Source organism: Podarcis gaigeae, assembly GCF_964106915.1.
Source record: "Podarcis gaigeae genome assembly, chromosome: 17".
Taxonomy (NCBI): Eukaryota; Metazoa; Chordata; class Lepidosauria; order Squamata; family Lacertidae; genus Podarcis; species Podarcis gaigeae.
In genome coordinates this window covers 28,107,549-28,121,681 of record NC_139694.1, presented here as the reverse complement: position 1 = coordinate 28,121,681, position 14,133 = coordinate 28,107,549, and the positions used below count along the sequence as shown (strand labels likewise).

The window sequence follows — 14,133 nt, the reverse complement described above, 5'->3', positions numbered from 1 at the left end:
GGGCGGGGATTTTCGATCCATTGCTTTTCACAGCCACCGATCGAGAGGGACCAGTATACAGTAGGTATACATTTGGCGCCCCCCAGAATTTGTCGCCCAGGTGCCTTGCACCCCTTGCACCCCTGGGTAAAGACAACCCTGCCCGGAGGTCCCTTCCAATTCTAGGATTCTCAGTTTCACTTTAATCCTAGAAACATCCCCCCATGATGTTGCTCACAGTCTCCCTCGGGCAGCAGCTTCTTATAAGGCTTCCAAGGGCAGTGGTGGCGGCAAGGGGGGGGGGTGTAAGCTGGAAACGCCCCTCCAGGATGAACAGCAGCCCATAATGACAATAATAAACAGTTTACAGTTATACCGAAATTTACATAACTGCCAACCCCAATTAAGCATTCAACTAACACCAACCTGACAAAAACAAAACAGAGGAACCAAAATTAGAAGCGTTTAAAACATTTTAGCCAGTTGCCCCAACCCAAGTGTTGTTTCAGCAATGTCCCTCTGGCCTCCCAGGTCCCTTTCAGATGTTCAGGGTGAGTGTGGGCCCGCCCCCTAGGCCAGGTGGAAAGGGGCATTGTGGGGGGGCCACTAGGTGGCGCATCGGAAGATGGCTGACAATAACATCTCTCCGACCCACACGAGGTAATTTGGAGGCTATGATGGGGGTAATTAGCCTCCTTAACCCCCCCCGGATGGTGGGGGGGCGGCCCTTGCCTGCTGTGCCCTATACCACCCCCGAATTTGTGGGGGTGGGGGCACTAGGCACAAAGCCCTCCTGTGGGATTTTCGGCACTCCTCGACGCCGTCCCCGATTCGCGCCACTGGTTGCAATGATCTTTAAAAGAAACAATTTGGACGTGATTAATTGCACATACATCAAGGAAAAAGGGGAGTAAATACTGCTGACAGAAGAGATCTCTGATAACAAGACAACAATAAAGTACGAGAAGAACGTCAAGATACGGTATGAGAAATGACTGAGGGGGGAGGGGGAAAAAAACCTGCCTTTACCTTTTCATGTGACTTAACAAGAATCCCCCTCCCCTAATGAGTCAGAAATTAAGGACTTAAGCTGTGGATTTAAGGCTGTGTGGAGATAAACTTTCGATCCAAAGCAATGTTTCAAGATGAAGCTGGAAAGCTAAGAGTTTTGGAGTGTCGCACTCAGAAAAAAAATGCCGTCGCCATTTTGTGAGGCATTGTGGGAGCTCTTGGGTCTGGGAGGAGAAAGAGAGAAATAGAGTTGTTTACATATCGTGAATCAACTTCTCGGTGGGACTTAAGAGCGACAAATGCCAAAATTTACGATGGAAAAAGTGATGTTATCTACGAAGGAGATATATGGAAACCATCTGGACTTAGTGGAGGAATGGGAAATCCACACAGGATTATTACACTTGCTATTGGCTTAAGGAGACTAACAGAAGAGATCGTAAAGGAAAAAGAGAAATTATACGAACAAGATATGATGTGGCAACACCAAGATAAGACTGGATAGAATTATGAACTTTGTTTGGACTGATTGGGACTGAATTGGACATTAACACAGTAATAAGAAGATGATCTGAATCCCCCTTTGGATCTTGAAGTATGGGTTCCCCCAACAAAATTTAAAAAATTTGGCTTTGTAATTTGGAATTTATATGATGTGATTTATGCGATTTAATTTGATGTGATTGGCCAGTTAATAAAAATTATTTAAAAAAAAGAAAAAAAAGAAAGGGGCATTGCAACAGGGAGCAGGCGATTCCTTCCAGCACTCACAGCAGCAGCAGCAAACTGTGATTGCATGTAATTCTTTTCAGGAGTAGTAATAGCAATAGTGTGTGGGTCCAGTGCAAATGCTTAAAAACACAATGCACAAGGCTAAAGTTGGTTCCTGGTAGGTGGGAATCGTAGCTCTGTGAAGAATAAACTATGGTTCTGAGGATTCTTTGGTAGAAGCAATGTACAGGGGTACCTTGGTTTGCAACCATTTTGGATTACAACCCATTTTTGTTTTTGGAGGCCCCATTGGCGAAAGTGCGCCTTGGGTTACAACCTGTTTTGGTTTACAACCAGACCTCCGGAACAGATTATGGTTATAAACCAAGGTACCATTGTACTTTTTTGGTAGGAGGTGGGTGGCGCTGTGGGTTAAACCACAGAGCCTAGGACTCAGAAGGTCGGCAGTTCGAATCCCCACGACGGGGTGAGCTCCCGTTGTTCGGTCCCAGCTCCTGCCCACCTAGCAGTTTGAAAGCACATCAAAGTGCAAGTAGACAAATAGGTACCGCTCCAGCGGGAAGATAAATGGCATCTCCATGCACTGCTGTGGTTTGTCAGAAGCGGCTTAGTCATGCTGGCCACATGAGCCGAAAACTGTACGCCGGCTCCCTCGGCCAATAAAGCGAGATGAACGCTGCAACCCCAGAGTCGGTCACGACTGGACCTAATGGTCCCTTTACCTTTATTTTACCACTGTACTTTAAACATATGGCAAAGATGTGGCCTAAGTTTTGGGACACCCTAAATGTCACATCCAGGCCATTGGGAGACTAGGAGATGTGTTGCGTTGCCATGCCCCCTGTTGTACATACAAACACATTAGAAGGAGGGGGCTGTGTGTCCCCAAATAACCTGTGGGCTTTCACACATACACTGCTACCCCTGGGACTCTCACCTAAAATCGCATTTGGCTTAATGCTTCATTTTACATTAGTCCCTGTCTAGTGTGCTGAGCTCATGCCAAGGATTGGCAAGACATGTACAAATGAATAAAGGACTGCAGGTTGGCACCCCCTCCTCTCTCTCTCTCTAAATAATAATAGTAATAATAATAATATATTTACACCCTGCCCACCTGGCTGGGTTTCCCCAGCCACTCTGGGCGGCTCCCAACAGAATATTAAAAACATGATAAAACATCAAACTTCCCTAAACAGGGCTGCCTTCAGATGTCTTCCAAATGTCAGGTAGTTGTTTATTTCTTTGACATCTGGTGGGAGCGCTTTCCACAGGGCGGGTGCCACCACCAAGAAGGCCCTCTGCCTGGTTCCCTGTAACTTGGCTTCTCGCAGTGAGGGAACTGCCAGAAGGCCCTCAGAGCTGGACCTCAGTGTCCGAGCTGAACAATGGGGATGGAGACGCTCCTTCAGGTCTACTGGGACGAGGCCGTTTAGGGCTCCCTCAAATAGATACATTTATAGATACAAATGAGATGGGCCAAACTCTCTCATTAGTTTCAGTATTGTTTACGAGGCTTCCCTGACAGTTGATGCTTGCATTGGAGATAGCATTCCATCTGAACACCTCTTCCTCAAAAGGGCCTCAAAATATACCCCAAAACACTAAGGTACTTCCAGACCAGTCAGAAAGTTGAGAGGCACAATATTATTTAAGGTAAAGGAACCCCTGACCATTAGGTCTAGTCGTGGCCAACTCTGGGGTTGTGGCGCTCATCTCGCTTTATTGGCCGAGGGAGCCGGCGTACAGCTTCCGGGTCATGTGGCCAGCATGACTAAGCTGCTTCTGGCGAATCAGAGCAGCGCACGGTAATGCCGTTTACCAGAGCGGTACCTATTTATCTACTTGCACTTTGACGTGCTTTCGAACTGCTAGGTGGGCAGGAGCTGGGACCGAGCAACGGGAGCTCACCCCGTTGCGGGGATTCAATAGCATTCAATTTTATTTACAACAGCTATAAATGAATATCCTGCAGGTGGCAGCACATTCACATGTTACCAGGCTTCCAAACGAAAGCCCAGCCACTATTTGCCATAAAATTTGTTAGCTGCATCTTAGCTTGCATATTAGTCAATACTATCTCTCCCCCAAATAAAAAAAAACTTGTTAAAAAATCCTATCTTTGCCCAGCATCTATAATGCTATAATGTTTCCTCTATAATTTTTTGGGATATGTAAGATTTATATTTTGACAGTAAGGAACCAGATGTAACTACAGTGGTACCTTGGGTTAAGTACTTAATTCGTTCCGGAGGTCCGTACTTAACCTGAAACTGTTCTTAACCCGAAGCACCACTTTAGCTAATGGGGCCTCCTGCTGCTGCCGCACCACCGGAGCACAATTTTTGTTCTCATCCTGAAGCAAAGTTCTTAACCTGAAGCACTATCTCTGGGTTAGCGGAGTGTGTAACCTGAAGCATATGTAACCTGAAGCGTATGTAACCCGAGGTACCACTGTACTTTACTTTTTTATATTTTCAATCTCTTTCCTCTGTATGGCTACAGCATGTAGGATAATATCTGCCAAGACTTCTAGCCTCCTCCCCTTTCAAATGACATTTTGTGTTAAATGATCCTGTGCATATTGCTTTGAAGTAAGTTCCATTGTCTCCTTTTCACGTAGGTTTGCCAGGTGCAACAGCTGGGGATTAAGATCCCTTGGACATGGCAGAACCTATGGTTGCAATCTGTACACACCACACTTAACTCTGGACTGCATTACCTCAAGGAGAGCCTCTTCCCATATGAACCTACCTGGACCCAGAGATCTTCTGAGGCCCTTCTTCATGTGCCTCCTCCTCGAGATATTCGGAAGGTCTGGCAACACGAGAACGGGGCCTTCTCTGTGGTGGCTCCCCGTGTGTGGAATGCTTTCCCCAGGGAAGTTTGCCTGGCGCCTTCATTATACACCTTTAGGCACCAGGCAAAAACATTCCTTTTTAACCAGGCCTTTGGTTGATCTTATCGACATCCAACACCTTTTAAGAATGTGCTTCTTTTTTGTTTGTTTTTAATTGGGTTAATGTTTTTGGTTTGATTTTATATGTTGTGATCTTGTTTGTGAACTGCCCTGAGACCTCCGGGTATAGGGCAGTGTATAAATTGAATAAATACTACTAATAATAATTACTTTGAACAATTAAAGACAGGAGGACTGAGTAAACGCACATAGGTTTAAGCTGAGAGGAAACTCATCTCAGTAAAATCTAGGTCCTTTATTTATACCAGGGGAAAATGTGGCAAAAGGGAGATTCTATCCGAGCTAATATGGGAGAGGGCATATCTTAAACAGTGCCAATGTGACGTTGAGCTTAGAGTGGGCAAGCTACAGGTATTTATCACCTTTATTTATGTGGTTCTACAGGTATTTATCACCGCTTTATTTTTATTGTACTTTTGTAATTTCAACTGTGTCCCCGTCCTGTCTCTTCCCTCCCAGTTTTGTATTCTTGTTTCATTGATGATTAGCCATCCTCTGCTCCAGAATGGAGGATGGGAAGAAGAGGACAATAATGAATTATGAACAGTGGTCCCTTGGTTCTCAAACACCTTGGTACTCAAACAACTTGGAACCCAAACACTGCAAACCCAGAAGTAAGTGTTCTGGTTTGCAAACATTTTTCGGAAGCCGAACGTGCTCTGTTTTGAATGCCATGCTTCTGTTTTGACTTATGCTGAGGTCTGTCTGTTTTTGCTATTTATTTTGTGTTTTGGTTTTTGTGGCTCTTTTTTGTTTTGTTTTTGTGATTGTGTGGAACCCAGTTCAGCTACTGATTGATTGGGTGAAAGCAGTACATTGTTTATTGCTTTCATTTTATGGATCAGTGGTCTCGTTAGAGAGTAAAGTTCATGTTAAATTGCTGTTTCAGGGGTTGTTTCTAAAAATCTGGAACGGATTAATCCATTTTGCATTACTTTCTATGGGAAAGTGTGCCTTGGTTTTGGAATGCTTTGGTTTTGGAACGGACTTCTGGAAAGGATTAAGTTTGAGAACCAAGGGACCACTGTAAATAAATATGCGTGGAATGGAAGAGGTGCACTAAGAGGCAGGAAACTTAATCTATTTTTTGGGTGAATATTCAGAAATTATCTTAGGCAGATAATTGAGATTAACTAAGAATAACATAGGGTGGCACTGTGGTCTAAACCACAGAGCCTAGAGCTTGCCAACCAGAAGGTCGGTGGTTCGAATCCCTGCGACTTGGTGAGCTCCCGTTGTTTGGTCCTAGCTCCTGCCCACCTAGCAGTTTGAAAGCTCGTCAAAGTGCAAGTAGATAAATGGGTATAGCTCTGGAGGGAAGGTAAACGGCATTTCCGTTCACTACTCTGGTTCGCCAGAAGCGGCTTAGTCATGCTGGCCACATGACCCGGAAGCTGTACGCCAGCTCCCTTGGCCAATAAAGCGAGATGAACGCCACAACCCCAGAGTCGGCCACGACTGGACCTAATGGTCAGGGGTCCCTTTACCTTTAAGAATAACATACATGTGATGTAAAAATGATGCTATGGGCATACTGGCATTCTGGTCATAATATGGATTAGTTCTTCAGCAAATGCTTATAAGGTACTTCAATCTCAGCTTTCAGAATTGCGGTTGCTCAATTTCCCCCCAAGACAGTTGCATTTTATAGCTTTACTCAGCACTTTGTCACAACCTGGATTTCACATGAGCTGCAAATTGGCAGTTAAAACTACTGACGCAGCAGAATTTGCTCAGATGATGACTATATAGTCTCAAATAGTTTGTTATGAGATTAACAGAGATAATCTTTTTCTTTTAATTTTTTTTTGGTAGATTTATGATATCACAAGCCCTGTAAAGAGAAGACATATGCTTTGTACTTGGAACCTGAGTGCAAAATTCATTGATCAGAATAATTAAAAAACAACAACAACACATGCTAAATGTTAGAATACATATATATTATAGAAAACGAGTGAGAAAACTACAAATTATTCCTAGATCTGGCAAACATTGTATAGCATTCCAGTTTTTATAAATGATATCTGTGAAATCCATTCAGTGCCATGAACACATTTCCAGTGTTAAATATTATTGTAGATTGTAATTTGTAAAGTCTGTTCTCTGGCGAATGTGCTGGGGTGTTAAAGGAACTGTGAGGGGAGAGACTTCACCAGGCAAGGCCTTCTTCCACCTGCCTTGCCCCACCCTCCAGTTTCTGCTTCTCAATTTGTATTATATTATTTTTATGCACTGTGGATCACCGTTGTTTTGTTGATTGTAGTTTAGAAATTATTTATTGTAATTGTTAAGAGTGGGTTTCTGTTTAATTTTTATAGGCTGATATTATTACCGTAGATTCTGGCGTATTAGGTGACTGGGCGTATTAGATGACCCCCCCAAATTGGCAGCTGCCAGGAGGAAGCCGCCCAGCGAAACTGGCTTAGCATCACTGGGCAGCTTTGCTGGGCAGCTTCTGTCTGGCGTGGAGCCGAGTCCACTGCAGCCATACCCGGCGTATAAGATGACCCCCGACTTTTTAACCTCTTTTCCGGGGTTAAAAAGTCGTCTTATACGCCAGAATGTACGGTATTCTATACAGTGGTACCTCAGGTTACATACGCTTCAGGTTACATATGCTTCAGGTTACAGACTCCGCTAACCTATAAATAGTGCTTCAGGTTAAGAACTTTGCTTCAGGATGAGAACAGAAATCGTGCTCTGGCGGCGTGGCGGCAGCAGGAAGCCCCATTAGCTAAAGTGGTGCTTCAGGTTAAGAACAGTTTCAGGTTAAGAACAAACCTCTGGAACGAATTAAGTACTTAACCCAAGGGACCACTGTACCTAGAACGAACTTAGAATGCTAATAGAATTGTAACTTGATTTAAAGCATCAGGTAGGTAGCTGTGTTGGTCTGACACAGTCAAAATAAATTTTAAAAAATGAAAGACTTGTCCAGTAGCAACTTTGAGACCAACTAAGTTTGTTCTGGGTATAAGCTTTCGTGTGCACAGTATCTGAAGAAGTGTGCATGCACACAAAAGCTTATACAGTGGTACCTCGGGTTACATATGCTTCAGGCTACATACGCTTCAGGTTACAGACTCCGCTAACCCAGAAATAGTACCTCGGGTTAAGAACTTTGCTTCAGGATGAGAACAGAAATCGTGCTCCAGTGGCACGGCAGCAGCAGGAGGCCCCCATTAGCTAAAGTGGTGCTTCAGGTTAAGAACAGTTTCAGGTTAAGAACAAACCTCTGGAACGAATTAAGTACTTAACCCAAGGGACCACTGTACCTAGAACAAACTTAGTTGGTCTCTAATGTGCTACTGGACAATTCTTTAATTTATTTTGATTTAAAGCAGTAATTGGAAGCCTCTGTCCCTCCAGCTATTTGCTGGACTACAGCTTCCATCATCCCTGGAAATTGGCCATGCCAGCTTGGGCTGGCTGATGGGATTTGGAGTCCGACAACATCTACTTGCCTGCTCCTCATTCACAACTGTAGCCCGTTGCCCACAGGTATAGTGGAGGTCATTGTCTTGTCATGAGTATTCAAGTAAGAGACAGCAGCCAGTGGGGCTGGATACTATACGTGAAATCGAGAGGCGGGTAGCAGTCAGCAGCAAAATGCCTTGGACTGCTCCTGGTTCCTCTTGCTACTGAGGAGAAACATCCAACTCCTTCCCAGTCTCTGCACTAGGTTTGCACAACTTCTGCTCCACCAAGGCAAATGTGACCCATTCATGGCAACATGCAGTCACTGTCTTATTTTGGGGAGACTGCCAGAGCTGAGTGGTTGTCAAGTCTCGCAGGCAAGACACAAAAGATGGCTGCTGAGCTGTGCTTGGCTTAGTAGATGTCAAGTGCTGGATGGTGAGGGTCACCCTCCCCTTCTTCTCAACCTTCCTGAGAACAGGAGGACAGTATAGATTTAGAACAGTGGTTTGCAGAAGGGCATAGTTCAGAGGCTGCAGAGGGGAGAAGCTGGGAAATATTGGAAGAGGAACAGCAGGAAGAAGAAGCACCAGGGGAGAGACAGATGACAGACTCAGTGTCTTTGGACAACATTCCTGACCCCCCCTCCCAGGACCAGGTGAGCATTGAGGGTAGTAGAACAGAAAGCTCAGAGGCAGAAAGCCCAGATTAGCCGACACAGGGGCGACGTAGAATAGGAGAGACATAGGGGGTGGGATTTTATTTGGAGCAACACCATTGTCTTTGGGACACCGCATTCCTTCCTCTCTCTTTCTGTGAACATTGAATAAATCACTTGATAAATCACTTTGTTTTCTCTGCTTCTTGGTTGCCACTGTGGGAGGAATAGGATTCCCTGAAGCCTTGACAATAGGTCAAAACTTCTGTGATCTTGCATAGACCATGGAAGGCTTCCCAGAAGCAGATTCTAGTAGAGATTCTAAGGCAGCCTCCCCCAACCTGGTGCCCTCTGGATGTTGTTGCCTTGCTACTCCCATGAGGCCTGATGCTGACTGGAGCTGATGGAAGTTGGAGCCCCAAATGCCTGGAGGGCAGTAATCTGGAGTAAAGCGGCTCTAGAATACCCATGGCTATGAAACCAGGCTCTGCCTTGGCCTCCAGAAAGTATCAGCACAAGAATACTGGCTGAAGAACATCTCCAAGAACTCCCAGAGGCCCTCATCCTCCAGCTGATGCTGATTCTTGTTGACGCGACGGCTGCAAGCAAATCCCTCGCGGGCCCATCTCCCTCACTTTTCTCATCCATAAAGCAATGAGGATAATAACAGCGTGTTCCTAGATTTCAAAAGCATGTGGATTACCCAGTCAGATGTTCCTCAGACTCTTTGAAGATGAAAAGAGCCAGATATATTATTATTATTAATATTATTATTATTTATTGTCATAACCAAATCAAAAGATAGTGGGGAGATGTAATTGTACTGAGCATCACGGTGGAATGCTTGCATGAGGGTTAGTTCAAAGCAAGAATGAACACATTAAAATTTTTATTTTATGAGAGGTGAGGAGAGACAAACCAAAGCCACAATGACTTTAACATTTGTTCTCGCCGCTTCCAGCTTCACCGGCTCCCCTGCGTAGCAGCTGTTGAAAAATTCTTTCTGCTCTCTACTTAAATTAATACAAGTATTTCTATAGCTCCAGTTCTTTGGTTGGTTGGCGCCCGTCCATCTTGGGAGAAAATGGAGGAGTGCGTCTTTGGGATTGAAGTCAACCTTCCATTCATAGAATGTAACATGGCGGCATATCTGCAATAAAATATAATAATAATAAAAGCAATTCAAAGGACAAGAGCAATCAAAAAAGGTAAAGAGTTTCAGAAGTCTGTGTACATAAAAAGTACTTTACGAAAATGTCTGGAAGTCAAAAGAGAAGATGTATCCCAAATCTCTGCTGGAAGAGTTTGTTCGTTTACTTTATTGCATTTTTAAAACAATTACAAAAAAGAAACATCCAGATAACAAAATAAAGGTTTGCCCTTAACAAACCTCCTTGTATTCCCCCCTTTCCTTAATAAAGAAACTAAATGCACGTTCGCCTCGCATCTCTCTCTGACCTGTGAATGGTCTGATCGTCCTGACAGACCCTTGACACATGCCTAGAGACCACAGGCCCAAGTGGTTTCCACTTGTCGCATGCCTTCTAGGCACGGGGCTGAGCAGTTTTGCCTTTGCCCAGCCACTTTGCTCGGGAAAACCAGCTCTTTAGTGTTAATCAGAACAAACGGCAATCCAAGGAAGACCTGGTGCCATTTGTTCTGGTTCAGTTTTAAATCATGGGGCGCTGGGGGAAAGAGATTGGGGGATCCGCAGATTGGGATTTGGATAAACCTATATGCCTGGAGGCTAGCTGAATCTCTATAAACACAGGGGATGTAGGAAGCTAACCCTTATATACACTGAAGACCAGGTCAAGCAATTGGTCTTGGCTTGTTGAAGACAGTAAAGGAAACAGATAATCTACTGAAAACAAGGCAGTTCAGGGAAGCTACTGGGTGAGATTAAAAGCATCATCCTATTAATTGTTTTGACTCCTTGTTTTTTTACATGATTTTTATTAAATTTTCTGTTTTACAATTTAAAACACTCATTTAAACAACCTTAAAATATCAGTCACTTCCCTTCTTTTCTTTCCGTGGTTCATTTTACATAATAGAAATCCCTGCAGATTTTATATAAACTAGACCATTCAGTATTCCATTATTACACCCACCAAAACTTATTTACACTGTTGAATTTATCTTAATGTTGCCAGCATCTTCAGCTGTACACAGTTATTTCTCATATATTCAATAAATGTTTTCCAACCTTCTCTAAACGTATGTTCCTCATGTTCTTTTATTCTACATGTTAAGTCTGCAAGCTGCACATATTCTATCAACTTAAGTTGCTACTCTTCTTTGGTTGGGACCTCACTAGTTTTCCATTTTGGGGCTAACAAAACATGGGCCGCAGTAGTAACATACATAAATAATCTTTTTTGACACCTAGGAATTTCCATTTGAATTATCCCCAACAGAAAGGGCCCTGGGTTGTGTTGTTGTTGATGTGATGATTTTAGCTTATGAATTTTATTGTTTAATGTCTTGATCTGTATATTGGGGTACTTTTATAGCTCTGTTTAGAGTACGTAATGTTTTGATAATATAAATGTTTTAAGTCTTTTGTATCAATCCAGTATATTTTCTTTTAATTGTTGAATGATTCTGTGTACATTGTGGCAGCCTTTGGTGATGTACAATAAAACTGACTGGACTGGTGGTGTTGTTGTTGAAAAGTGCATTTAAACATTGCTTTGATTCCAACAGTGGTCCTAAATGCACATTCTAATAAATCAGCATAGGACCCATAACTATTTTGCTAGAAAAAGAGGTTCTGGAATTCACCATGAACTTCTCCCTTGATCTCTTAGAACGGCAACGGCGCCCACTTGAGAGGAGCTGGAGAGGAGCTCTGGTGAGCTCTGGCTGAAAAAAAGCCCTGACAAGATCGTATAAGCAACAACCTTACAATAGTCCCCTGATTATTTTTAATCTTATTTCTACAAGCAAGGAACTGATGGATGTGTCTAATTCAACCAGCCATGATTGGAGCACAAAGATTCATGACACCATCAGTTCAACCAAAGTGCTTATCATACGAGACAAGGAAGAATAAATTGCTCAGGGTCTGGCAGCAGATCCATAGGTTTGCTGGCATTTGTTCTAGCAGATATTGGCTATGTTTATTTATTTTGTTTAGCAAAATCTATATATTGCTCAGTAAAACTTCTCTCTCTCTCTTTAAGCGGTTTACATAAAATGGTGCAAAAATTCTACTTGGAGTTGCAATAAATAGACTTCAAGATGCATAGACATAATGAATTATCAAAATATAGATAAAATCAAGCTTTTTAAAAAAAAATACTAATGTGCATAATAAAAATTTCACGTTTCGGCTTGCCTAAACCAAAAAGATTTCAGCAGGCATCAAAAGCAGTACAAAGAAGGCGCCTGTCTAATAGTAGCACGCAGGAAGTTGCAGAGAATAGATGCTGCCACACTAAAAGATCAGTTTCTCTCAAGTGCAGAGTGTATATTATTTGGCCCTTGTAATAGTGCCAGTCCTTAATGCCGCTAGCATAAAAGTATTGTTTCTGAATCGTATGATCCTTTTTGTTTGTTGAATAGGCTAAAAGCCAGCCAGCAAAGCCAAGCACCACCTTGAGCAAAGAACGAGGTGAAAAAGAGAAAAATCATTATCTCCTCCAGAGGAACCCTGCAAGGCAGTTTAATAAACCCAACTCCAACCTGCTGAGTCATGACTTTCTCCCTTGCTTTGAGGTTCATCGCGCTTACGTGCTGTCTCAGTCCTGCTGGCCAGAAGCAGGTAGGAGATTCGAAGCCAAGATCCCGCGCTGCCCTGCCTGCCTGCCCTGCCCAGGCCAGGAAACAATCCAGCCTCGTGTAGGGCTGGAAGGGAGAATCTAACTTTCCTATGTGAGGACCAAACTCAACTTGCGATCTTCCTTTGTGACTAGCGATGGATGAATGCATCAATTTCTGCTTCTCTCAGTTTCTCGTTTTGCCAGGATTTACATATAAGCTAAACAAGCTCTAGCTTAGGGCCCCACTCTCTTGGAGGCCCCCCAAAAAAATTAAAGGGAAAAAACCCTGGATGTACATTTCCAAAATATAAGATAAAAAACAAATAAAATAAAACCTACATACAGCAACAGTGTTTTGTGTTGTGTCAGCTCCTATGATGTAAGTCATGGGCCCTGACTGCTTGCCTGCTCCCTAAAATATCACTGGTTTACCCCTTTCTATATATAGGGTGCCTACATTCTGCATGGACTGGTTGCAGGGCAACATGCGCAAATGGCTTGAGATACGTATGAGGTCCATAAATTACCATATACCATATATTCAACACAAAAACAGCGACAATTTGTTGTTGACAAAGGACAGCTGAACATAGAAAGGGCCCCATTACCTTCAGTAGCTTAGGGCCTCATCAAACCTAAATCCGGCCCTTCTCTTCACGTTCAGTTTTCTACAGTAAAGGTGTGGAACCCATTCTTTGGGTGGAACACTAACTTATTTCTACATGAGGTCCAGATCAGGGATTCTGCTGAACAACTCTAGCATGAGATCCACTGGGACCTCAGCTGGAGTGATTGACCTCACAAGACAGCAATCATCCAATGTCCTCCAGCCCATGTTCTAGCCCCTAGCTGTGGCAGAGATCTGGACAAGACCATGGCCCTGCCACCCCATAATGCCCCATCCATAGTGGAAGTGGATTTCATGCTCTTTATTAAGCTCATAGTGGTGAGGAGGAATGGAAGTTCCCCCAGAATGTCTGCTTTATACACATTATTTACACAATGGGCCCCGTGTGATTGGCTAATTCTGGGATTCACCTGTAGGCCAATCAGGTTGCGGATTCCCTTCCACCCGGACCTGGATTGGGTTACTCCTGTGGACCAATCAGACTGCTGCATTCTGGACCCTATTGTTCTAGGACCAATCAGACTGCTGCATTCTGAATCCTATTGTTTTAGGACCAATCAGACTGCTGCATTCTGAATTCTATTGTTCTAGGAACAATCAGACTGCTGCATTCTGAATCCTATTCAACTCAGTACATAACACATAGGTAGGTTTGGATGAGCTGTTGGGCTAACTGTTGGGCTAACACTCCTCTATCTAGTTTATTCTACTTTTAGTATTCAGAGAAACATAATATACATACATTTTTCAAAGCAAACACTAGGTTGTATACAGTGCTAGCCCTTACTCAGCGTAGACCCATTGAAATTAATGGACATCCACCTGTATTCCCTTTGCAATGCATTTCTGTGCCGTATGGTTTGCAACACATTCTCAGAGAAAGCACACACCTCTTTGCAAGCCTGTAACAGGCTGCAAGTAGGAAGCAGCAGCCAAAAATACAGAGAGGAACTAAAAA

The 14,133-nt window shown here is 43.4% G+C and overlaps 2 long non-coding RNA genes across 2 annotated transcripts in view; both read right to left on the bottom strand.

Annotated features, from left to right (window-relative positions):
* LOC310835288 overlaps window positions 1-14,133 on the bottom strand; it is a 114,203-nt gene that overhangs the window by 26,434 nt on the left and 73,636 nt on the right. The window lies entirely within an intron of this gene.
* The window catches only part of LOC310835322, a 43,863-nt gene continuing 39,382 nt past the window's right edge, over window positions 9,653-14,133 (bottom strand). Inside the window, exon 2 of the long non-coding RNA XR_014559550.1 lies at window positions 9,653-9,930. This is a non-coding gene — a long non-coding RNA (uncharacterized lncRNA). The remainder of the gene's footprint in view (window positions 9,931-14,133) is intronic.